This window comes from Carassius gibelio, chromosome A5, assembly GCF_023724105.1.
Source record: "Carassius gibelio isolate Cgi1373 ecotype wild population from Czech Republic chromosome A5, carGib1.2-hapl.c, whole genome shotgun sequence".
Taxonomy (NCBI): Eukaryota; Metazoa; Chordata; class Actinopteri; order Cypriniformes; family Cyprinidae; genus Carassius; species Carassius gibelio.
The window spans coordinates 16,747,447-16,775,291 of record NC_068375.1 but is presented as its reverse complement, the minus strand read 5'-3'; the positions used below and the strand labels follow the sequence as shown (position 1 = coordinate 16,775,291).

Here is a 27,845-nt window from a genome sequence, read left to right as displayed (position 1 = left end):
ACTGAAACACAGCCAATTTTACCATGTGATGTAGATCAATACATCTCCACTGCATTAATAATGGTAGAAGTATCGTGAGACGGGTCAAAAATCATTCTGTCTATGTGGAAATGAAGGAAATCCGCTCAGCGTATAATGGGTGATACGACACACTGCTTTCTTTGTTCTCTGCTTCAGAATTGCCTTTACAACTCCTGTGGCAATCAACAACCTAATTTATCTTTAAGGTTTAGAAAAGCAGTGCGGGAATGCGCACAAGAGATAAAGTTTGAACAGAAAATTATAATTTACTCAAGAGTGATGCTCTAATAAAAAGGTTTGCTGATTCAAGGTTCAGACGTACGACGGTGAGTCAGAAACAAAAAACAAGTCAATTCTGAAGAGTAGCAGAGGCAGCCATGAACCTCAAGCAGAGATGTCACAGTTATTGTGTGTTGTGTCTTTAGAAACACTGAGAGCACAGGTGGGGGAGGAACACAGTAGGGCACAATATGACAGAGAGAGTCAAAATGAAAAACTGCATGAGCTGCCAATTGCTCATCTAAGGGTCACTGCACCAAGGTCAAACTGGGAAATATACGAACCTGACGGACACTCGTCCATCATTTAATTTGAACCTGGGTTTTAATTGAACCCCTGCACCGACAGCATGACAGATCCACGGTGTGGCTGATGCCTCTAGTTGGCAGTATGACAAGCAGGAAGGGGCCAAGACACATCTGAGAAAGAGAGACACAAAAGAGACTGCACTGGACTGGCTTTGGTTAAAAATTCATCCATGGCTCATTAAAAAACATATAGAAAAAGACTGCTATTTCTTTGTACAATTCTTTGTAAAATGTGAAAGCAGTTTCACCACCATTTTTCTTTTCAGTGTATTGAGATTCAAAATACTATTGAATCATATCCTAGATAAAATAAAATAAATGCAGTGTTGTATATAATACTCCCATAATGACATCCTTACCTTAACTCATTCCTTATTCCTGGCAGTAGAGAGGTTTCCGTGGGACTTTCAGCTGAATGAAATGAAACTAATGACATGCAGTATTTGTCAAGTAAAGAGACAGATGATAAGGCTGTGTACTTTCCACATGCATAAACAGACCATATGTGATTTGGGCTTTTTAAGCGATTTACCTGTTTGTGTGTGGAACTCTTTTCTTTCCACAGGTCTTGATGGTGTATTAAATGTTTAAACTACTAAAGAGCTACACATAAGGAGAAGGATGATCATACATATACCTTGATTAATGACCTACAGGCGTACAGAAACCAAATTGTGGGTTTTTGAATAATCTGGAAGATAATTGGTAAGGATGGTGAGGGTGGATGATCAATAGCGTGTCTATAAAGTGCCGGGGGACATTGATTTTCTTTGACTTTAATTTGGGAGAGCTGACTGGGGAACTAAGGGGAGGGTCAAAACATACTGTAACAAAGAGAAGCTTAATATCTGATGAAGAATCATTAGGAAAAGTTAACAAAGGACAAATAAAGGTGGTCTCCAGCTGCTCTGCCTCCACTGCTCACTGGCTGACTGCTGTCCTGGACTGGACTCCTTCGCTGTCTATCGTTTGGACTGTGTTCACTCCCCTCCTAAACTGCCCTTGTTTTGTCAGAAAGTTTGTCTAATAAATCTGTTAACACTCACTCTGCATTTGAGTCCTCCCTCCAGATCCCTGACAGAGTTAAAAATTGAAAGCAAGAGTAATGAATCAGGAATAGCTGTATGTTTTTGTGTTTATTTTCTAATGAAAGTATATATATTTTAAAGTTTGGTAACACAATAAGGTTTTTACAATAACATGTATCATAAATTAACATTGTATTGCTTAATTATAATGTGTGTGTGTGTGTACATACTGTTCATTGTTACTGTAGTTCATAATAGAAAGTTTCATTTTTATGGCTTTATAATGTTTTTATAGTAATGTGACACAATATGAAGATTATACAACAATCTAAAGCCAGGGAACTTGTTTTAAGAGCAAACTTGTTTTACAGCTTTTTTTCTATCATACATATCCAAGGAAATCCCCTGAAGGATGTTCTTATTTCAACGGCTGTTGGCGCGCGCACACACACACACACACGCTCACGCTCATAAGCTGGTTGCAGCTGTAGAGGATTGGCTCTTGGCAGTCCGATGAAGCATTTTCCCAGAAGAATACGGGTCTGAAGAAATCAGGTCAGGGCCAGTCCATTAGGCTGAGCAGGACTGGACCAGCAGGGCATCACTCATTAATGACCGCAGCTGAAACATGGACATGGCAGAGATTCTGCATTGATACAGATTTGGGGCCAGTTTTGTCGTTTCCTGTAAACGGATGATGTACAACAAGCTCTTCTGAGACCAGTGTGTTTTATGTACATAAGCACTTCACTGCTAAATCAAGTGTTATTTTTTTGTTTTTGTTTTTTTACACATGTGTTTCCACAATTAGTTTTAAGGTTTAAAAAATAGGACACCCATCTCCAAATACTGTATGGTACTTTATTTCCTAAGTTTATTATAGATCAGTTGATTTAACTCATTCAGCATTTCAACACCTCTGTAAGGATGCATTAAACTTGACAAAAAGCTTCATTAAAGTATGTATTGATCTCATGAATTAGTGGCGTTTGAGGCATCTTCAGATTGATAGTACTCTAGCCCAGTGATGTTGGGGGATCCAGTGAGGGCAGCAGTCATATTTCGGGTGGCCATGCAACTTTTTTATCACAACCTTGCTAAAATGTAGCAATGTAGTGCCAGTATAAGTGCTAATTTGGCGCCCCTTCAGCTGGTGGTGCCCTAGGTGACCACCTAGCTCGCCTATGCCTAGAAATGGCAATGAAGCCATATATAAACCATTTAATAATAATAACAATAATACACACACACACACGCACACACACACACACACACACACACAAACACATATATATGTTATATATAAATAACAATCCCACGTTGTTTGGACTCTTTTCGGAAACTCTGAAAAACTGCATCAGACCTCTCGAAAATTTGTGAGGTCATTAACTCAAATAAAACACCATGCACTCATAAAACGAGGGATTAAGAAAGCTCCACACATGTATAACACCAGAAAGTTCTTGAGAGGTTCCCCAGACAAGGCTAAGAATAGTCCAGAGTCAGACAGACTCCAAACCAAACAAACCATTAAAAATTTACATCTCACTCAAGGGATGCATTTGGTTTAAACACCTGCAATGTGTTGAAAGTTCAATATTTTATTTGCATGCCTCATAATGTACGATATAACACTTTTCCACTTAAAATACCCAGCCATTCTCAAAATGTTTGTAATTTATTAATTAAATTACCAACTGGCTAATTTAAAGTTTACACACATATTTTAGAGAAAAGTCCACTAAAAAGACAACAAAAGGTTGAGCAAGTCGCTGTAAAGGTTTGTTAATGTTCTTTCAGCACAGATTGTCTCACAAATCCATCACTGAATCTACTGATGAATGATGAATCTACTGTGTGTATGGCCATTAGACGGAGGAAGTGACCGATGACCATGACCACTTTTGTTTGTCACATTTACAGTCTTGAGTCTTTCACTCATGTCCAGTTGTCTCTCAGCTGCTTCATGTTCTGCTTGTGTTGTTTTGGCACCGCAGTGGACTGAACTGGAATGAACCCAAAGCTGCTTATGCCCATATGAACAGAGTCAAACCTCAGAGGTCCCTGTGAACAGGAAATGGTTCTCTTAGTACAACTCAAATTACAAGTGATGAAACAGCTGGATTTGGATTCAGAGTGCAAAGCTGTACGGGCAGCAGCTGGGATCATGTGAATGTGCACACACACACACACACACACACCCCCCTTCTGTCATCAATATTTTAATGTAATACTTGGACTGCGATTCAACAGACAGATTTTTTGGTGAGTTACTGTATAGATATATATTTATGTAAATTAGCAGATTGAATGATTCAGAATAGCTCATTAATAGCCAGTCTGAATAGTTAAGTATCTGCTATAAAAATAAGGCCAAAGATAGGACTTGGCTCAATTACATATAAGAGTAAAACATCTTTTATTAAAAACACGTGGCCTGTTCTTAGAAATGTACTCATGTGATTAAAAATAATAATAATAATAATACAAGAAAAAAAGTTAAATGTACTGATTCTAAAAATGTAATTTGGTGTAGTCATCAGATAACATTACACTTCAAACAAAGCATGTGAGTGCACACATCATTCTTAAAAATAAAAATGTTTGTTCAACTTTTTATCACATTTTAATATTTCAACTTTTTAAATTCAGAAATTAAAAATGTTAATCTGAGGTGTATTGAAATCATTGTAGTGTGAAGTGCATTCTTAATGTACTGTATAAATGAACAGAATGTGTGCCATGCCATCAAAATCTCACACACATCCAAGTTTCAAGATAAACTAGCACTTCACTATCCATTATGACAGCAGATTCAGAAATGTCAGTCTATGAAGCACACAACTGAAAATGCTAATGTTTTTATTATTACACCTGGTATGAAGGCCTGACAAGGCTTGGCATAGTGACTGGTTTGTATGAAATTTATTTCAGGAATTATGCATTACTTCCTATATTTAATATTTCAGTCTTTGGGAGGTCTGACTGAGCCCTACACTGTAAACCCTAATAAGTTGAGACTACTCAAATGATTTGAGGAAAGTGGTTGCGTAAGTAAAATTGAGTAATGGCAAAATTGACAACTCAATTCAATTGAGTTAACCTAATGTTGGTCTCTTCATTGAATTAACTTAAATGTTCAAGTACAGATAACTTAAAAAGGCAAATAGACTTAACTTAAATTTTTGAGTTTTATATGGTTTACTTGTTTTAATGATTTAATACAAATATTGTTTTTCCATTAACAGCTTTATTTGGTTTATACATTTACATTAATTTAAGAAACATTACTAATATCAAGCTCATATTTTTAAGTCACATTTAGACACTTGAACAGCACTTCAGCTCACATTTTTAGAAAACAGTAGCTCATATTTTTAACAGCAAGCTGCATTTTTAAGTCACATTAAAATATTGAGCTCATGTTTAACAGCAAGCTTACATTTTTACAGAACATTACACTCACATAAAAAAAAAAAAAAAAACATTAAGCTCATATTTTTAAGTCTCATTTTCAAAAGACCATGTTTAATGTAAATGTGTTGCAATTAAAAGTGCGCCAAGCAATTTCTCGATTTTAGCCAAACAGCTGGTTTGCCAACGATTGTGTTTTAGGCTGCAGGTCTTTCTGCCCCAAGGAAAGTAGAATCTGCTGAATGAGGTCAAACATGTATCCCAGGGACTTTGGGTAACTCAGGTGCAATGCATATATAAGTCCGAACAGAAGGCACATTGCTTCTTCAGGAAGGTCATGTAGATTGTCCATCACTAATTTTCCCTCGATTATGATTCCAATCGAAGAGGGAGACCCATCTTGTCCCATCTTCAACTATCAAAATCCCCACTGGCACATAAAGAATTGAGCGGTGATCATCGGACATCTAGTGAAAAAACATTAACAAATTAAAATTAATTCACATACATGCAAGCTCATTTACATTTCAAAAAGGTGCAACTTAAAGGGTTAGTTCACCAAAAAAATTAAAATTCTGTTAGTAATTACTCACCCTCACGTTGTTTCAACGCAGTAATACATCATCGGAACACAAATTAAAATATTTTTGATGATCCGAGTTGTCTCACTCCTCCATAGGCTTCTCTGTAATTTAAACTTGCCAGCCCAGAAAGTTTGCTGGCCAATAGTGAGCCTATGTTCTGACGTACAACCCAGAAGTGCTGCACTGTTAGACTACTTGAACTCACTCAGAGAAACAAAGAGGACAATGTATAGTTGAATAGACGTTATTTTGTTTGTTTTTTTGCGCACAAAAAGTATTCTCATCGCTTGATAAACTTTAGGTTGAGGCACTGTAGTCACTTTGACTATTTTAACAATGTTTTTAACTTTCTGGGCCGGCAAGTTACAATTACAATAGAAACCTATGGAGGAGTGAGACAGCTCTCAGATTTCATCAAAAATATCTTAATTTGTGCTCCGAAGATGAACGAAAGTATTACAGGTTTGGAACAACATGAGGGTGAGTAATTACTGACAGAATTTTCATTTTTTATTACACATTCACATGATGTCTCACATTCACTGCATCAATATCAACCTAAAAGGGTTAGTTCACCCAAAATTTAAAATTCTGTCATTAATTACTGAACCTTGTGTTGTTGCACATCTGAAAGACCTACGTTCATCTTCGGAACATATTAAAATATTTTTAATGAAACCCATGAGGTTTCAGTCCCTCCATGCTAGAGATCCAATTCAATTACCACTTTCAAGGTCCAAGAAGGTATGAAAGACATCACTAAAGTAATCCATGTGACTCCAGTGGTTTAACCTCAATTTCATGAAGCTACACAAGTAATCTGTTTGTGCAAAAAAAAAAAAAAAAAAAAAAGTACAACTTATAAAAAAATATTATCTCCAATGCATGGTCACGCAATTACGTCTGCTCTCACATGAATACAAAACTCACACGTTGTGGTGCTATATGAGATACTGTCTTGAGCGGGCGTTGCAGATAAACAATTACACTGGTAAATTATGTTTTTTTTGCACAAACATAGCACTCGTTTTGCTTCAGAAAATTGAGGTTAAACCACTGGAGTACAGTAGTACAGAGTACTGCAACAAAGTATTTCCTATCGTCCTTGAAAGTGTAGTTGTGTTGGATGTCAATGGAGGGACAGAAAGTTACAGAATATCATTAAAAAAAATATATTGTGTCTTAAAGATGGAATGACACGAGGGTGAGTCAATGAATTACAGAATTTTCATTTTTGAGTGAATAAACCCTTTAGATTGATATAGTGTGTGTGAATGACCGAGATTGTGAATGTGTTAGAGTGTGTATAGAGGGTGAGAGGGTGTCTTTTGGACATTTTCTCCTTGGAACACTTACCAAACACATCTTAAAGAAAGCAGGAGTCATCTCCAAACCAAAGGGGTAGTCCTTTAAGCACCAAAGTTCAGTTGGCTCTGATAGCTTGTGTGAAAAAAATAAAATTTTATTAAATCCAACCACTTGATAATAATACATTATTATAGCCTTTAAACATTTAATCAGAGATCAACTATGAAGTCTATATTGCAGTTTATAAAGAATCAATCTACTATCTTCTAAGATATATCTAGGATAAATTATTGGGACTTCTAACTAACCTTTGTTGCTTCAGAAGGTTCATCAAGAGCTGACCAGCAACTCCCGTTCTGGCTCTGAAAATGTCCAGGAGCCATGTACTATGTTGGTCAAGGGTCTCGTAAAATTCCCTTTTCAAGATCTTACCAGCAATCCTATTAAACTCCACGTAGACCTGAAAAAATTAAGAAGGGGAAAGTAACAACATGCATGCATGGTGTGCTTGATTATTTTTTAAGATAACAAGTTAATTCCAGTCAAAGGTACAAAAATGTGTTAATTAAAAAAAGGTTAATTATTTATTTACTTACATTTAAAAGGATTTTTCATTCATGAATAAAAATTTGCTGTCAATTTACTCACTCTAGCCTTCCAAGATGTGGGCGACTTTATTTAGCAGAACATTAAGGGAGATTTTTAGCTGAAACTGTTGTCTTTGGCTATTCATATAATGAAAGTCAACTGTAACCATGCCTTTGATTGTCAAAAAACGTGTACAAGCAAAACAAAATCAATAATTGTGATTCCTGATGATATATTTGTGTCTTATGAAATGAAACGATAAGTCTATGCAAGCAACATTATTTATAACATTATTACCTTTACCTTGTACAAACAGCCCTGAGTGTATTTTCTACAGTCTGGAGTGCGAGTGTAAAGATATATCAAACTTTGGGAATATGTGAAAACTCAATCTTCCCAATTTGAGATCACGCATGTGAACAATCTTACTTTTTTATACAGGTTGCAGCATCAAGGATAGTAGCAAGTACCATTTTGCACATCCTGCTAGTTGTAAATAAACCACACATCAGGGTGCTTGCGCTCCAGGCTGTCAGGAGGAGATGGGTCTGTTGTGTTGTTTATCAAAATGATACTTGCTGCTATCCTTAATGTTGCAACCCGTTTAAAAAAGCAAAATTACATTCACATGTGTGATCTCAAATCGGGAATATTGACAGATTCCCAAAGTTTGATGTACATCTTTACGCTTGTGTTCCAGACTGTAGTAAACAAATTCAGCTTTGTTTGCAGAGGCTGTGAATTAAAGGTAATATATGAGGTTTAGTTTCTTGCATAGACCTATCATTTCATATAATTTCATTCCACATAACTATTCATTAATTAATAATATCTCTGTAAATGTGTCGCAGGCAGGAAAAGGTCTGCGGTTTTTAGTAACATACCGGCCAAATAAATTCTTATAACGATTAACGTTAGGCATAAGTCAGTATTCACGCGGCAGCCCAATTTTACACCAAATAAAAGAAACGTCCTTTCACAAATTACACAAAGAGACATTTCAGTGTCTGGAAATAGATTTTTCTCGAAGTTCGAGCCGCAATATCACGCTTAACGTTAGGTCTATTGTAAACAACAGTGCTAAGTTAGTCTGTAAAACATTGGCTATGTTTGGAAGTTAGGGGATTTTAACTTAAACGCATTTATACCTTAAGTCCAGTTGTATAAAAAATAAAATAAAACATAGCAGACAATAAAGCAAAATTTACCAGCTTAACGTTACTCCTGTGGCCTCGACTCTTCCCCCTCCTCGTCTGCTTCATAACCACCTGCCTGCTAATGTTACTGTCCCTACAGGAGGAAAACGGGAAATTCAGATGTTCTTACAGAAAGTTGGTAACACGAAGGTGTTTATAACTCGAAAAATACTCAAAGGCAACTAAGCAAAATTTAAATATATATTTTTCCATTATTCTACCTACCAGCGTACTCTGGGTCTTTCACGACGACTCTCTTCCCGCCTGCTTTAACGCCTGTCTGGCTGCTTGTGCAGCTGGCCCGCTGCCAGAGTAAAGCGGAAAAGTATTTTCAACATGCAAATAATATGACAATAAAACGTATAAGGAAATAAAAAACAACGTGTGTATATTTATGCGTTGTGTTTAAACCTTTACTTACCTATTTAACTTTAAACTGTATTATTTATTTCTTCTTTCAGGTGTTCCTGCAAATGATTGTGAACCGCAGTCAGTGCTGCGTCTTCAGCAAATTCGACAAAAAATTCCCGCCTTGTGTTATATTGGCCAATCGGCGCTGTTGTCAAGGCAGAATTTCAAGCGCGACCAATCATTTTTAAACAGAGACGTAGCGAATAATTTAAATAAATGGAAATTCTGAGTTAATAACACTTAAAATCTTAATTCAAAAGATTTTTACTGCCAATGAGTAATTTAAACACACCTGTTTAAGTTTTGATGGCAAAACTTGGTGTTATAAGTAATGTGAAGTTATGTTAACTTGATTTCTTTATTAATTACAACATTAGGGTTTACAGTGTAGTAACCACCAGTCTTACCTGCTTTATGCATGTGATTTTCCTGGCAAAGCATATTCTAGAGGGTCCCTGGGGCAAGCCCTTTCTGCATGTGCACACTGACTAACCCTTCACTGACACACACACACACACACACACACACACACACCTGACCTTCATTATCTACTCTCACTCCTTCTGCACCCCCTCTCTTTCATTCACTTCATTAAAGTGCAAATCCACTATTGCCAGTATGAATACAGCACAGACAACATTCAAACCACTGGGGCTCTGCAGGATTTTAAAACATTTTTCTCAGTGCTCCATTCAATCTAGTCAGGATCTTGTGTATGAATTTGCTTAAGAGAAATACTACTGTTGTTCTAAGCGATGAAGCTAATTACCACACATCCTAATTTAAATAGCTGCAGACAATGAAGGTGTTTTCATGCATAACATTTGCTCTAAAATACAATGTGTTATTAAATTAAAAATGAATGTGCTGGGCCCAGATTATTATACTAAGCTGAAAATATATACCTTTTTAAATAATTTTTGAAAAGCATTACAAATAATAATACTATTTTCAGTTTTTCCTCAGTTGCTTTGGTACATTTCTTGAATCATTCTTAATATTCGCAAACAAGTCTGTGCATTTCTCAAAACAAATCGCACAAACAGTAACATGCAATGGATTACTTGCAAAAGCCTCTAACTTGCTCTCAAAAGTATTTATGTCAACGAACATATCAGTGCCATCAGAAAGACAATTTATAAATTCAAATCACATTTACAAAAAAAAAAAATGACTTAAGCAATGAAGATGGACATATAGATAGTATAATTCATATTTATAATTTAATAATTTATAAAATATAATCTAAAATATAAACTTCAATTTATGCTTTAAACATTAATTTGCCAATGGGACACTTTTTGAATTCCATAGGTATTTACTGAAAAATATATGAAATATTATACAGTTTTGCTCAACAAAGAAAATTCATATTTTTTATTCAATTGTTATTATTATTATTATTATTTTTATTAAAATCCAATGTGAACAACAAGAAATATGTTTATTTGCAGCCACTGGTTGACTTGCTTCAGTTTTCAGCACTTCAGTACAGTTTTCAACATTTTCTGAACTTGCAGATTGCAAATTTAGATGCACTTCTTGGAATATTAAGTACGTTTCTAAGTTTCTGTCTCTATTTTGTGTTTCTGCCTGACTGTGTTTTCTGAAGCTCATCATCAGTTTCCACATCACTGGTGTAATATTTAGCTCCGCTGGTGTTCATGTCTCTGTGAGGCACATTAGTTGCAGATGACATGCATAATGTTCAAAAAGCCTTTAACTAGAACTGTGTAATTAATGAGATTGACTTTTGTTGTAAGTAGCTGGATGCTTTGAGGCTTTTTGTGCTGCAGGCCAGTTTGGCAGGGTCATTAGGTGCAGTTTTTTTTTCTCATATGCCTTTTTTTAAAATAAACAAATTGGTCGTACTGAAACAGTACAAAAACAGAGTAATCATGTTAGCGCTCAGGGAGGGAATGACTTGTACCAAGCCATTAGTATTTCAACAAGGCAACACAAAAGACAGCAGAGACAGAGAAGTGAGAGAGGGAGGGATGGAATGAGTGAGTGCAAGGACAGAGAGACAGAGAGAGAGACAGAGAGAGAGAGAGAGAGAGAGAGAAGACACAAAGGGAGAAAGAAAACGAGATAGAGAGGAGGAGGATACAGAGAGCCAAAAAGAAGAATGGTATAAACAGGACAAAAAAAGTGTTAGGCGGCAAGAAGCATCTGCAGGAGAGGGGTGTTTAGCTCATGCATAATGCATCAAGACACAATTTGGGGAATAAAGGTTTTTCTAACTAAAAGCTGGAGACAAAGAAAAAAGAACGACTTCACTTGCTTTTTGGCTTGTCTTATCTCATCTCCTCTTTCATTTTTTCTTTTGTTTTCACTCCTGAGCTGTCGAAGGAAGACAGATGCAGCAAAGGCTAATACAGTACATCCCAAAACTACTTTTGTCTGTCAAAAAGTAAATTCTTTTGCCAAATTTTGTGCCAAATCCGTATATTATACAAATTTATTTTAGTCTATACAATTGATCTCAATGGGAACCAAAAATATTGGGTTATTAACATTCTTCAAAATATCCTCTTTTGTGCACCACAGAAAATAATAAATGAACACTCAAAAAAATGATTTTTCACATTTGTTCACTTTACCTGAACAATTCATGTTGAATTAATGCCATTTTGGCTATTTTTCAGTTCAACATGATTGTGTCATGTTAAACTGACTTAAAACTGTGACTCGTTGGTTTAACATAAAGTTTTCATTTTGAAAGAACATGTTTCAATCAAGTACCTCAAAATAAGTTTTACACTTCCCATCATGCTTTGCACAGGACTGTATATGGGGAGAGAAAATGTTGAAATAAAGTGTTATTTTATGCAGTTTTTAGTAAAATGTGATAATAAGGAGACTTTTTCATGTCTAATGCTCTATTATATGGGCCTTTTAAAAGACTTTATATTGGTGTATTTTGTGCGAGTTACCGTTGTGGTGAAGTGTGGAGCTTGTGGTTGGGTTGAGGACCTGCCAAGTTATAGCTAAAATTATAAAAATAGGGAAGTTGCGGCCCAATGGTTAGAGTCGAACTGGCAATCGAAAAGTTATGAGTTTGAGTCCCGGGCCTGCAGGAATTGTGGGTGGGGGGAGTGCATGTACAGTGCTCTCTCCACCTTCAATACCACGACTTAGGTGCCCTTGAGCAAGGCATCGAACCCCCAACTGCCACCCCGGGTACCGCAGCATAAATGGCTGCCCACTGCTCCGGGTGTGTGTGTGTGTTCACTGCTCTGTGTGTGTGCACTTCGGATGGGTTAAATGCAGAGCACAAATTCTGAGTATGGGTCACCATACTTGGCTGAATGTCATGTCACTTTCACTTTTGTCACTTTCAATTACAACAATAAAGGTTTGAAAATGTAACATGTTTTGTCAATTTATTCAATAGAATTAAGAAAATGTAAGGTGCTTATATAAAGCAAGTAACAATAAGTTATTGAAAATGAGTCAAGTTTATGTATTATACAAGCTTAAATCACAGTTCATCAGTTTTCATAAAATGTATTTAATTAATTTACGTTAACTGAACATGAAAAGGTGAAGCTTAAACAAATATTAACTTTTGCGTTGGATTTATGTGATTACATTGGATGGAAAATTGACATCTAATTGAATTAAATAAGTTTTAACTTTTGGGCTTAAATATTTTTTTGAGTGAATAAATAAATAAAAATACAGGTTTGGAATGACATTGGAACGAGTAAATAAAGAATTTTCAGCTTTGGACAGACTATTCCTTCAACACAAATGTACTATTTCATTTGATTTTTTTCTTTTTTTCATTTTCTTTTTTTCTTTTCCAAAATTATAACAAATCATTCACTATTGTCCTCAGACCATATTTCAATAATTAGTCAAAATATATACTAACAATAGATGAACATATGAATTAAACGTATAAATACAGAAGTTAAAATACAGAAACACTACTATCCTCTGCCGAAAAAAATATTTCTCAATCTATAATATCTTCATAATTTATTTTAAATAGCTGCTTTTTCTGTATCAACAGCATGCTTTGTCAGCTCTGTCGCACAAATAGTTTGGGGTCATTTAGAAGTGTCATATGCAAAATATGGGTATGTAAATACCAATTTGGCCCATATTGTCTGACTTTTTTGACAATTCAATAGTAAAAGCTGAGAATCAGTTTGAAACCATTCTTCATTGACAACAATGTTGAATGTCTATTTTTATAATCAGTATAACACGATTTGTATTTGATCCATACTGAGTGAGGAAAATGAAAGACAGTAATTTTAAAATAAACTGTAAACTGAAAGTGATTGCATCCAAAAACATGAACATCCAAACATGCATATGTAGAACTTTGTCTTTGCTAGTCTTGTTTCGTCCCAGTAGCCAAGAACCAGTAATAAATAATTCTCTGTGTGAGCTCTTCCTAAGGAAATATGCCAGCGGTGTCAATTATTAACACTTAAGAAGCATTAATATTTAATGAACCTGATGCCCCATTTCAAGACGCTGAACAAACAAACAACAAAATGATGGGGCTAAAGCATAGGCAAATATGCAAATCGAGCTTTTTACATACATCCCTCTAAATTAATATGAATTTATTTATTTCACTTCATGACTTAAATATTATCAAAACTGCAAGCGAAAAATGAACGAGTTTACTTAAATACAGCACATCATTTACAACACTCAACATGAAAAAATGCTGTACTATTTAAAAAAAATAATAATAAAAGAGCAAAAATCAGCATATTGAAACTCAAATTTAACATTTTCTTAAACTGGATGCAAAACTGCAGGGAATGATAAAAATAGATGTGGAATTTGCCTGACACCAACAAAATAATGGTCTCCTAAGTGCTTTCATTTCTTTCAGGTCTCTGCTTGCAACCAGAGAGTTTTCTCTGAGCTGTTAACTCTCTCTCTTCTTCTCCTTCTCCGTCAGCTTGACCCAGTTCTTAAGGGGGAGCTCCAAGGATCAGAGAGGAGTCCAAAGACAGGGCAGAGCGTTACAGTCTGGTCTCTCTCCTGCTTTCTAATGTCTAGTTCTGCACCTTAAACCCCTTGTGTCTTCCTGAACTTGTCCTGGCCCCGTGTCAGCTGTACTTGTGCCATGTTTAGACACAGCCAGAGTGACATTCACACTCTGGTCCTTACAGACTAAGCTGTTTCTCTGCTTTATGACATGACTGTGGGCTGTTCAACCAGAGCTCCACTGAGATGTCTTCCAGCACTTCTGGGCACATTATAACTGAGCTCCTGTTGAGCCGCCCCAGGACATGCTGTCTGCTTCAGGAACAGATTCTGTATTCTGGTCCTCTGCTGGCCTCGAACAGTCCGGAGGATGCAGAAAGCCTGTTGGTTCTGCTTCCGACAACTGCTTTCTGCTTTTTCTGTACATTGTTTAAGGCATAATTTTTCAGTCTGCAAGAAATCCAAAACATACTGCACCAGGGCCTTGTTGGTTAAAATAAAAGAAAGAAAGAAAAATTAAGAAGAGCATACACAGTTGCAGTGTGGGGGAAGCTGATTTAACCCTGTCAAGTCTGACATTTGAAATAATAGTCAGATAAATCTTTTTTTATATGGTTTGTTTTAATGGTTTTATATTTTGTATCAAACTGAATACAACAGGCTTTAAGGCTCATATAATATGATATAGTATTAAACTGTGCTGTCAAATGATTAATCACATCCAAAATAAAAGTTTTTGTTTCAATAATATATGTGTGTGTACTGTGCATATTTATTATAAATACACAAACATATATGTATATATTTGAAAAATATTTACATGTATGTATATACTGTATACTCACAGCACTGAATATGCAGCTCATACTCGAGGAGAAGGAAAATGCAACTCATTATTATTCAGAAGCCCAAACTGAGCGAAAATATGCAGTTTTATGATAATTCTTATTGTGTGGTGAAATGTATAATGCGATGATGGTGATATGTACAAATAGTTCTAGCTTGGGCTATTCTGAATGATAGCTGAAACTTTGTAAACACTTCTTGTGTTTATTTGCCTCTTTGAGGAATTTCTTGTTGTTTTCCTTTTTTGTGAGTCACTTTGGATAAAAGCATCTGCTGAATGAATGTGTGTAAATGTTTAATGCATTACTTCAGTGCATTTTAAGGTAAAAATATGGTTTTGTTCAAGTAGACTGGTATACATATACATTAACATTTGTCGTCTTCCCTTTTTTACCGTAAATTTAACAGGACATTAATGCTTATATATAAGGGGGCAGTATATTTTTAGATATACAACATTATAAATTTATAATTTAACCAGTCTCATTTTATGGCACAAAAATAATGAAACATCTTTTTCAGTCTTTGAATGAATTAACAATATCAAGTAGGCTGACAGAATTAAACCTGAAAAGATAAAATAAAATACACTGTATATGAGAGGACAATTCACTTGCTCTGCTGTAAAGCTCTGAAAAAAAAAGAAAAGAAAAAAAGCGAGGAATATATAATTTAGACTTGCTCAAGCTCCAATACTTCAAAAAACATTTTTACAGAAGGTGCAACTCTGAAAGCAGATAAAGTACTATCATAATCTGAAAAATGTTGTCGTTAATAGCGTTAGTTTTAGTTATTACTCACTAACACAGATGTAACTCAGCTCTTCACTACAGGGGTCAAAACTATACCATGTGTTTCCATTATGCTTTGAATATCTTTTTTTTTTTTAATACAGAAGACAAATATGAAACGTCTGAAATATTTATACTCCTTTCAGTATTTTAATATCTCTTTATGTGATGGTGGTCTTAGCAGTGTAAACCAAAAGTACTCCAAACACACATTTGCTCATATATGTTCGGGCAGAAAAGGTGAGTCATGGGCTGATTCACACAGCTTTATTGGCCAAAGTTAAACATTCGATTTCAAGAACAGCCTGTAAATCACAGAGGAGCATTAACCACCATAATAAGCAGTTATAAACATTCACAGCAGAGCTGGTTTCCCAGTGTGCTCCATGTGCGTGCAAGCCTCCCTTAGTGTTTACCTTTCTCCGACAGATAACTGAAGCAGAAGACTTACATTGAAATTAATGCAGGATGAATTTGCCCTCTTCTTGTCCTGTGAAAGAGTGGGCCTCTGAAAATGGGAGTGTCAAATGAGGGTGTGATAAATGAGGAGCACTCTGATGTAGAATGCCATTTGTTAGGAATGACATAAATCCTAGGTTTGGGCTTTTTTGGGTCACCTACTGTAAGTGATAGAAGGGAATGGGGGCAGTCTGAATTAACTATTTTTAAGAGCACATATTTTAATCTAGGGATCTAGGGATACATCAACTGCCATATCAGCCATTGAATATGAGTATATAATGTTATTGAAATTGGTCAAATACGTAAAACATGCCAATATATAACAGCCAATAAATTATAGCCACAATCCCAATAGGATTCCACATTATTTCTAGTTGGCTTCTCTATTTTTAAACACAAATAAAATAAATGTTAGCATTTTGATTCATTTCAACTAATAAAACAAGCAAAAAAAAATAAACAAATCATCCACAGTACAGTCAAATTTCTTCTTTTTTTCATATATACAGTAAGCGATGTTTGGTATCATTTGAATCACACAGAAATCTGAACTGTTTTTGCAACCAGTCTCACAGAAATGTAGACTGGACAATATATTGGTTAGCAGCGCATCACACTGTTGCACCTGTATTTTGAATTTTGCACTGCATTGCATTGTGTTTTAGGGTTAATGGAAATTTCTGTAAAATAAGTGGATAGTGTCCTGGTAGAAAATTACCAGTATGTGTGCTTTTCCAACTTTCCAGGCTAGTTTATTTCTAGTTAGTCCATGATACTTGTTACTATCTGAGATCAAATGGTTTAGTGGCACGCTTGCCTGACAGACCTGACAGTACAAGATGGCAGGTCAAAGACAAAGGAATAATAGGCTGATAATAAAGGTCACCACCATCACTAACAGCAGAACAACAGACTGACACACGAAGCATTGTGTAAGAGCAGCATGGTGAGATTCAGCCAACACATGAAACTTGATGAATGCGGTGAGAGAGACAAGATCTTTTTATAACGTAAATTGTTTTACTGAGCCCCTTTTGTACCCCAGTTCACATAGATAAGAAGAAATTGATTCAGGTAATATCAGACTCTGACAGATTTCAAGAGGCAGAAATGCTTTTCAATAAACCAAGAGAAATCCACATTCAATTAGGCCTCATGTAACACAACACCACACAACACAACACAATTTTCTGTCCACACTGAAAACAACATCAGCTCAGCCAATCAGAACGGACGAGAGCTTTGCACTCTCTCACAACACACTGCACAGCTAAAGAGCGTGAAACTAAGAACATATATTCATGATTTCCATGATGCTTCAGCAGGTGGCATATTGCTTATTGTTTATCTTGTGGAATTTGAAGGACTTGCCATATACAATAATAGGAATATCCTATTATACAGTATATATATATATATATATATATATATATATATATATATATATATATATATATATATATATATATATATATATATATATATATATATATATATATATATATATATATATATATATATATATATATATATGTGTGTGTGTGTATGTGTGTGTGTTCTTTTTAACTTTTTTTCCATCAAAGAATCCTGAAAAATATAAATCACCATATATATATATATATATATATATATATATATATATATATATATATATATATATATATATATATATATATATATATATATATATATATATATATATATATATATATATATATATATATATATTAAATGCAACAAGCAAACTTTTGGGAATATTTATAGTAAGAAATGGTTGTTGTGCTGCAAATCAGCATGTTAGAATAATTTCTGAAGTATCATGTGACACTGAAGACCTGAGTAATGATCACTGCATCAAATTAATGCAGCCTTAAAGAGCATATGAGACTTATTACAAAAACATTTAACAATCTTTGCATCCTGAGGCTTTTAAACGGTAGTGAATGTACAGTATGTAGAAAAATAAGTGAGAGCCTACTGTACTGCATTGCCCCAGTATTAAAAACCAAGTTACCAACAACGGTGTCACACATTTCCACTGTTTGCAAGTTTATTGCCAAAATCAAAATCAAAACAAAGCTGTAAAGTGACCTGTAAGATACACTGTTAAACATCAATACAGACTCTCAAACTGTCACCACTTTTAAACAAATCAACAGAGAGGTACGTTATACGGCTGATTTAACGGAATGAAATTCACAGCCACATTAAAGGAACCCTGCTCAGGTTCTCTGATGAGTCAAAACACCTCTGGCTATTATTTCAACAGAGTTTTGAACAGCGTACAGTTACAACAGCCTTGCATTCCACCAGTTCCTTGTGTAAATATCTGGTGTCGACGTCTCCCAGTGAGAAGGGAGGAGTGGCCTGGCAGGAGGAGAGAGTGTGCCACGACGAGTCCAAGAAGCAGCACGCGGGCCGCCACAGAGGACGGACTCAAGCCGTGCGGTTGCCTCCCTGGTAAAGACCACACACACAAAGGGCCCAAAGAAGCTAGGCCACCTCAGCGAAACTGTGGAGAGGCAGACATGTTTGACTTGGAGAGCTGAGGAATGAAAAAGGGATTATTCAACAGTCTTGGACTGAACAAGATATGCCGGTTTTATGTGCATATGAGAAAGATTGTGTTTCTGATCATTCTGAGCCGAAAACGTGACTCAAGTTATATCAGAGGCCAAGTGTTTGTTATTTCTGGAAGAAATTGCATTGCCACTGTGAAAACTGAGAAGGGTGTATAAAACAAGGTAATTACAGAAACAAGAAAATCTTAAAGGGATAGTTCACCCAAAAATGAACATTCTGTCATTAATTACTCACCCTCATATCGTTCCAAACCCGTACGTCCTCCGTTCTTCTTCAGAACACAAAATAAGACTTTAAAGGGACAGTTCACCTATAAAAATGAATAAAACTCTTCTTCATGTCATTCTAAAAATATTTTTTTTTAAGGAATTAATATTTTTCATTCACAAGGATGCATTAAATTGACAAACATTTTAATGTTACAAAATATTTTTATTTTAGATATATTTGGTTCTTTTGATATATTTTGGTTCTTTTCATCAAAGAATCCTGAAAAAATGTATCCGTATACATGCATGCAAGGTCAAAATAGTCATTTAATAATCACTCCGTTTTCCAACAACTTAAAAAAAAAAAAGTCAATTCTAAGATTCAGTCTCTTTAAATCCCTCCTTCTGTGAGCCTACTCTGCTCAGTGTATTGTTAGTGGTCTGCCGCATACTGTCATTTATCATACTTACAGATTGTGGTTCAGTGGACCCAGCTGGTTTAAATAAACTGGGAACAAGCCATCTTTCAAGAACAAGTGTTTTGTGACTCCTGTATTGAACTCCCCAAAATTAGAGAAGCAGTTGTCAGTACAATGACGGGAACACAAAAAAAAAGATCAGGATTGTACTGCTGTGAACGTAACCACTTTCTGCAGCCTCGTCTTTTGGAAATAAAAATAAAACAAATTAACTTTCACAGCGCAGGACACAGTGTCTTCTCAACATGATGTTTACCACATGAACAAGCTACACTGTGTGACGGCGGGTCAAGTTGTTCATCAGAGGCCGACGTAGAATATATCCAAACATTATGCAAATATGTTACTGACAACTCATTTAGGCAGAGTCAATTCTTTCTTTTGGAAGACAATAACTTTATAAATCATGCACTTTCGTTTTTTCAATTTTGCACATTGTTTACATTCACAAACAGCTACATTACACACTGCATGAAAGGCAATGTTCGAAATGGCACAATAGGGGCACTTTAAGTAGAACCACTTTCAACACTGATAATAATAAGAAATGTTTCTTGGGCCCCAAATCAGCATATTAGCATGATCTCTGAAGGATCATGAGACATTGATGACTGGAGTAATAGCTGCTGATACTAATACAGCTTTGCCATCACAGGAATAAATTACATTTTAAAATATATTCAAATAGAGTAGTTATTTTAAAGTGAATTTTCGATCAAATAAATGCATCCTTGGTGAAGCTCTGGCACATTGGTGAAATTTCACAGCAAAAAAAAATGATCCATCAACTATCAATCATTAGCATAGTGAAGTATAAAGCACCACTCACACATAAGTCAGTTTCTGTTGGTGAACATAGCAAATTCACATGACCAGCTTGAAAATGAGCAGAATCCACATGTGGAAACCTTCCTACCTCATGCAATACTCCTAATCACTCCTACTGGAATAGCGTCATTTCACCAGTAAGTCTGACTGCAAAAAACGTAACATTTTCATAAAAGGTAGTTCATTTTATTCTGTAAAACTATAACTAAAAATATCTTTTTGTTTTCTTCTCTGCACAGTGAAAGTCAGTAGGGTCCATTGCTGTTTTGGGCCCCACTGACTTTCATTATATGTTCAAAGGTGGTTCAGAATGACATGAGGGTGATGGACGATGACAGAATGTTCATTTTTGGCAGAACTATCTCTTTAATTTAAGGTCCATCTTCTGTTTCGCATGTTGAATGCACAAGTGGCCATAGTGAGGGAATCTGTGACAGGTGTCGTCCTATCAGCTGCACTCTGGCTGTAGGTGTCACATTTATTATCTCAGGGCATATGCGGTAATGATCGGCAGGAAGCATGTGTGCATGTGGGTGCCGTGTCTGAGCAGTGAAGGAGTTATTAAAGAGATGATGTCGACCCTCAGCCTGCCTCATGTTGCCTATTCAGGCCTGCACTGAGCTCCTTCACAGGGAGGTCTGGGCTACAGTCCATGCCTGTGAGTCCCACAAAACAGGCTCTTCTGGAAGGTGCATTCTGTGACTTTGTCTGCTTTAACAGCTGCAGAGCTTTGATCTGACCAGTATCATTTAAGGGTAGGATTGCATATGTGTGACAGAAGATGGCATCTCATGAGCTCTTGAAAGCAGACAGACATCAAACGGCTGCAGAGCAGTCATTAATTCCACTGCCGATGGTCAGATAGCCAAGACCTTGACAGCACCGGTCCAAAGTCTTCGTCACTCTGAGCTTTTAAGGGCAACACATAGCAGGTGTCTGGAGCGAGCGGAGCAGGAAGAGTCTGAACTCCACTTTGATGGGCTTCTATCTGAGCAGATTTCTTGACTAAACTTGACAGGAAGTGGCAGAGAGCTGCCGCCGACACTGTGCTACTCAGATACATAAAAGAACATGTGGAAAAAGAAAGAAAAAGGCTGCCGCATCAAAATGCCCTGTAGAGGTGTTTGACAAGAGCTTTTTTAATCCTCTCTGATAAGAGACTTGGAAAGGCATATATTTTTTTTATACATTTAATACTTTATTTATAATCCAATATGTGACTTTTTATTATTCAGAAATTGTGAGTGTATTCAAGTGCAAAACTTGTGCAAAAACCACAGTTGTTTTAGTTTGAAGCATGTTGCTATGTGGTTTCTGTGTGGTTTCTTACTTGCTCATGATATTCTGATCTGTAGATACAGTATATCTCAGATCCCTCTTTAAAAAGTATTAATGCACCTCTACTCAACAAGCCACATAATTTGAGGTGTCATTCTTATCTGTAGCACATATAGGGCCCTATAATACACCCGGCGCAATGCGATGTAAGGTGCAGCGCAAGTGTGTTTGTGTCACGCTGTCTAGTCTCTGTTTCCCTGGGTGTCCACTAGTGAGCTCACTTCACCTTAGGCACTTCACCGTAGGCACTAGAATTCCTCTAGTCTTGTCCGGTCATCACAGTAATTGCACTCCTGTTAATTGCACCAGGTGCAGTCACTTTATTGTCATTAGCCTCCCTATAAAAACCAGTCTTTTCTTGTTGTTTGTATGGAGTCCTTACACTTTGTATATTCAGCAGTCTTGTCCCCCGAGATTCTTCTTGGTCTGCTCGTCCTCCGAGTCCTCTCGTTTTCCGAGTTCCCTTTCCTGTCCCTTTCCTTTGTTTGTTTATTTTGGACTGTCTTTTTTGGTTTTGACCTTGGCTTGTTGACTACGATTTGGATTATGCCTTAATAAAGACTGAGAGATCTGCTATTGGATCTCTCTCTCTCCCTGTGTCTCTCTGGGTACACGATCATCACAGTTTGCTAGTTTCAGTCCGCCACCATTTGTATTTTCCCGTCCAGCACCACGTCGTTTAATTAGCAAATGCATTTGTGCTCATTTTTGCTTCCATGGGTGTGCTGGTCTAAAAAAGAGGTGTGTATAGGCGCATTGCTGGCGCATTGCTATTTTAAGGAGCTGAAAATAGACTGCGCCATAGACCAACTTAAACCTGGTCTAAAGTGTGGCGCAATGTTTTTTCCTTGTTATTTAAAGAGTGTGCACACTGCTTATTAAACACAGGGAAGCACAGCGCACACAAATATGCCAAATATCAAAAAAATTAAAGGATTGCAATGCACAAGATCTTTTTTGTAATGTAAATTATTTTTTTGGGGGGGGACAAAATCACATACTAACCTTTTATGTTCTATTTAAGCCAATTTGATATCCCAGAAAAATTGCTTTAACACCTTAAACCCTAAAATGACTATAACATCTGAACAGTACAGATTATAATTCTTTTAACAGAAGAAATAAAGTGCTTTTATAAAATGTTTGCTTTGAAATCCATAAACTGGCATAAAACATTTTTTTGTGCTCATCAAAATTATATCAACTGACCTTGAGTATTAAATCTGGCATATTCTTTTAAACACCTTATATGTTCTAATAGTACAAACAGTTGAAAATATACTAAATGTAATACATTATAAATAAATAAAAATCAATGTCCTTGGAATGTGGAAAACGAACACAAAAACATCCAGGTCCTTATGTTAAATTTATAGTAGTTATGTGAGAGCACAGCATGTCATATAACCATAAGAAAGCGCATCTGGTCTCAGTCAAAGCCAGACATCAGAGGTGTTTAAAAATCCCTTATTGCTCCATTATTGCAAGTCACGAAGCATCGCAGTGCAATGACCCGACTGTACAGAGGCGTCATAACAAGTGTTGCATAAATCATTGTGTTTCTCCTGGCAGGCAGCAGTGTATCATGAATGATTGATGCCTGGCCCTTCTCCTTCACGTCCTTATGCATGCTCAGGGCTCTTTTTCCTGAAATAACAGTTTCGATGGCCCCAGGGCTGGGGGAGGGCGGGTTAGACAAGAACACTCAAGTTGGGTTATTTCTGTATGAAATATTGATCGCCACTGATGGACCATTACCATGTAGAATAGGATGGATTACCACAGAGAAGAGAAACTATCTGAGGACTAGCGATAGAGACGAAGGGAATCAAATGGGAGATCTGACACGAGAAAAGCCACCATGCTGAGAAAAATACAGAGAACAAGTTATTTAGGGAAAAGTAGAGATGTTAACTCATTGTAGGGGCCTCTCTCAAACCCCTTCTGCTTTCCTCTCTCTCTCTCTTTCGGTTTCTCTCATTCTAGCTAAATGCACCTGCTGCTGGGCTATCAGGACTGAATAACTGGCAGATCAATTAAGAGCCTGTGTATCTCCCCTACCCTGTGGTTCAGGCACCACATGGGTGAATATTCTCCACCTCCCGGATCACCTGCTGCTCTGAACCAGGATCGAAATCAAGCCGTTTACGAGACACAGAGTAAGATATTTACTGGTGGGGGGAAAAACACACTCATGACATTCTTAGAAATGTACTCAAGTTGGTTTCATCTGGTTTTAAAAACCTCAACATTTTCATGTTTTACCTTTAATGGGTAATTCACCTAAAAATTGAAATGATTTAATTTACTCAACCTCAATTTGTTTCAAAGCTCTTTGAATTTCAAAACACAAAAAGAAGATATGTCTGAAGAATGTGGGTAACCAAACAATTGCTGGACCACATTGACTTACATAGTTTTGTTGTTGTTGTTTTTTCCTCTATTCCTTGGAAGTCAATGAGGACCATCAACACAAATGTTCAGTCCAATGATCCAGTAAGTGAATGCATTCAAACAATCAGTCCAAAACAGAGCTAATGTCTAGAAAAACAGGCTGATTACATCTGAGATTGCAGAGAGAATATAGACTCGCGTTGCATTTTCAGTGAATTATTCAACATGCTCTGTCATTTTCTGTGATTATTTCTGAAGAGCGCAAGCCCTTACTCATCATGCTGTGTGAAACACAGACGAAACGGAACGTCAAAACATCCCACCGCTGTATTTCTCAGCTGGATAAAGCAAACTAGATTATCTCTAGAAAGTTGATGGTTGAGGATTGCAATTAAGTTAAAAGCAGTGAGGTACAGGAGTAATACAGTAAGCATGAGTAACTCTTATATATTGACGCACAAACAAACCGTGTATGAGCACTCTTTGATGCACAGATCATAAATTGTATTTATGCAAAGACACTTTTCAGTACATTCAAATTGTTTCCACACAAATTCAGGATAATATTTTCATGTGGTTTTTGCTGTGTTTAGTCATTCTGAATGGATCCATGTAGCCTACTGTAGTGGATATATGCAGTCAACTCAAGGCGGCTGGTTCATTGTTTTTTTTCTTTTCTTTTTTTTTTGGCAACTCCATGTGGTCATATTTGGTATCACAACTTAACTTTCTTAACTTGTCTACTGTAAACATACTATAATAATACTACATATTTTTCCATTATGATAGCATGATATTTAACAGTCTATATATTTTCACTGTATGCCTCCTTTATGCCTTTAAAGGCCCGGACACACCAAGCAGACTTGTGTTGTCACCAGCGTCAGACCAAAAAGCTGCACTGGAACACACCTCACAGACTACAGCGGACGGCAAACTAAAACGTGGGTTCTGTGCATGCGTGAGAGGAATGAGTTGTTCATATCAGCAGCTAGTAATAGCAGCCTTTATATTTGGCATTCAAATGAGAAACCGAAAAACAAAGATATACGAGATAAATGCAGATATACAAAACATAAACATAGCAGAGCTTGCTTATACTGTTTTGAATATAAGTAACCTTGATAGCTTTAATCTTTTTAAGCGGTCCATGTTGTTATGAAAACATTCACGTATTAGAATGATTGGGAAAGATCACGTAACATTTAAACAGCCTTCTGTCTGTACCGCTTTCATACACATGCTTGTTTTCATCACTTTCACTTTAATTCTCAGCACTGAATCGTTCGCTAAACTGAACATCCAATTAGAGCTCTTACTCTTGCCAATGGCCCTGGAGTCTCCGATGCTGAATCAACATGTTGAATCGGGCAAACTGCCTCCAATGTGGGCCCGACGAGAGCCGACAAGTACGTGGAACACACCAAACAAACTAGCCAGACCATTACTCGCCGATCGTCAGCTTGGGTCACACTAAGAACACTAACTATAAACGTAACAATAATCATAACTATAATAGTATCCAAACCAATACACAACATTCCGTTTACTATAAGCTTGCACTGTCCTCATGTTTTCTGTCTTTTTGAATGCTCACACTCACAAGAAGGGTGGATTCAGATCGGGTTACAATACTTTTCATCATTCATCAACAGGAAAAAAAAATCTTTCTTAAACCGATTCCAGTTATATCATTCCTCTACACCGTTATTGTTACTGCTGTTGTGTGATTTTTAAACCTGTATCTTAATCATTATGGTTATCATCCATGGTCTGAACGGGACTTTTTACGTTTTTTTGTGTTACAGTGTAACTACACACAACTTACTAAGGTTAAGGTTAGGGTTCAGTTTCGGGTTATATACTTGTATTTATGCATAATTTATTGTTATTACTATAGTAAGTACACGTAACATGTAACAATGTACCTATGAAAAAGGTTATCCACAAAACATATCTAGGTTTAAAATACACTACTTCTCAAGGAAGAAAAAAGAGAAGCACGGCTTTATTCCTTAAACCGACAATTATTCTAGTGAGCACAACATTCGCATGTCCACAGGTCATGTGGCTGCGGTCACATGTTCGTCTGAGAGTGAAGCGGGGACCACCCTGTCTGCTCCACTAACTCTCAAAGCAGACATTTAAAAGCACTTGCAAGGTCAAAGCTAGGTGTAAGGCAACGTGACTGTGATGTGTGAAGCAGTTAAAGAGCCAGATGAACGCCTAGTGCTCTAATCCTTCTTTTCAAGTGTTGGGTTAAGAAAAACAACTGGTACAAGGAGTTTAAGTCCAACTACCACTCAACCTTTTAAACCTTCAGGCTTATCCTTCCTCTGCATGCAAATGTGACTGGAAAGAATTTCAAAAAAGGATCCCTACAGCTGCTGGAGGCAAACACGCAGCTTGTATGAGTGAAATCAAAAGATGTTCTGACACTGCTTTTTCAGAAAATCCTTCATCCTGTGAATAATTTTACAGCTGATGAGCTGCAAAACAGCCATTTGAAATATGCTGGGCTGGAATATGGCAGCAGGAATTTCTGTCTTTATTCAAAGCAAAATGCTACAGCATCAGCAAAACAGACAGCACGTGAAGTGAATCTGCTTACTAGCTAGAAAAATGATATGGTTGTCCAGTTAAGGTGCTTATCTGACACATTTACAATAAATTATTCACTGACGAGCAGTGGAGTGTTGTGTATAAACTCATTAGCTCATGAGATTTCAGGCTACAGTGTCACAAGGTTTCAAGCAAATAAATGTGTTGACGGAGCAAGAGGAGAAAGAAATCCCTCAGGGAACAAGTGCTTCAGACTTCCTTTAGTGAACATGTCTTTTGGGGAGGGAATGACACATAATTGAATAAAACTGCACTGTACTAGTATTACAACATCACAGTATACAAGTAGAACAGACCAGGGAGTGTTGTAATACATTTGATTCAATGCCTGTGACTCTATTTTTGTACATCGTATCTCATACAAAATTTAAGATTCCCATATTTATCTGGTAAGAATTAAATGAATAAAACATTTTTTGTTCAAATGAATGGCCACTTCAAATCAATGTGCCACTTCTAATCACGTTTCTTTTAAAAATGTAATTTAATTGAAAACAAACAATGATGAGGGTTGTGCAAAATTATTTCCTTTCTATTTACGAGTGTGAATTCGAATTGTACTGAATTGGTCACACCCCACAGGTGAATGGAATGGAATGAAAAATGAATTTACTTTACTTTAAATTTAATTTAATTGAATGAAATTTAATACCGGCAATGCATTCTGGTAGATTGTTCCATCCATCCCTGCATCTCGATTACCTTCACAAGCCTTGACAACCTTTACTCGTCTAATTAAAAATGTCAGCTGAATTTTTCATTCGTTTTAATTCTACTTTCTTATATATTCAAATTCTAAGAGACATACTTTTTAATGATGACTTCTTTACGATTCTTTCTAAATGACATTCCCTTGTTAAGCTTTTGAAGTAAGGTTGCCTGCAGTTTATCACTTGCTATTCTGTTTATTTAAAATTTTAAGCCTGTTACATTATTGAAATATGAACATATGGGTCTTTAATCCATTATTGATGGTAGTCAAAATTTCCTTCTAAATGTGTCCCTAATTATGTTTTCCCCTTCTTTTGATGAAAGAAAGTGCACAGCTCGACTGCTGGCGTGCAGATCACTTTCTCAGGACAATCTCCAAAGAGCTGTTGAAACCATGCCAAAGTACTACCTAAACACAAAAACTAATAAATGGAATGGCCTAATTCAAATAAAAACTTATTTTGTCCACTTGCGGAGTAATGC

General features: G+C 36.3%; 1 long non-coding RNA gene across 1 annotated transcript; it reads right to left on the bottom strand.

Annotated features, from left to right (window-relative positions):
• Positions 1-8,214: 8,214 nt before the first annotated feature.
• LOC127998553 (uncharacterized) lies at positions 8,215-9,525 on the bottom strand. The gene is made up of 3 exons (XR_008171392.1): positions 9,148-9,525; positions 8,952-9,030; positions 8,215-8,820 (listed from the first exon to the last, which is right to left on the bottom strand). It is a non-coding gene; the product is annotated as an uncharacterized LOC127998553 (long non-coding RNA).
• Positions 9,526-27,845: the final 18,320 nt, after the last annotated feature.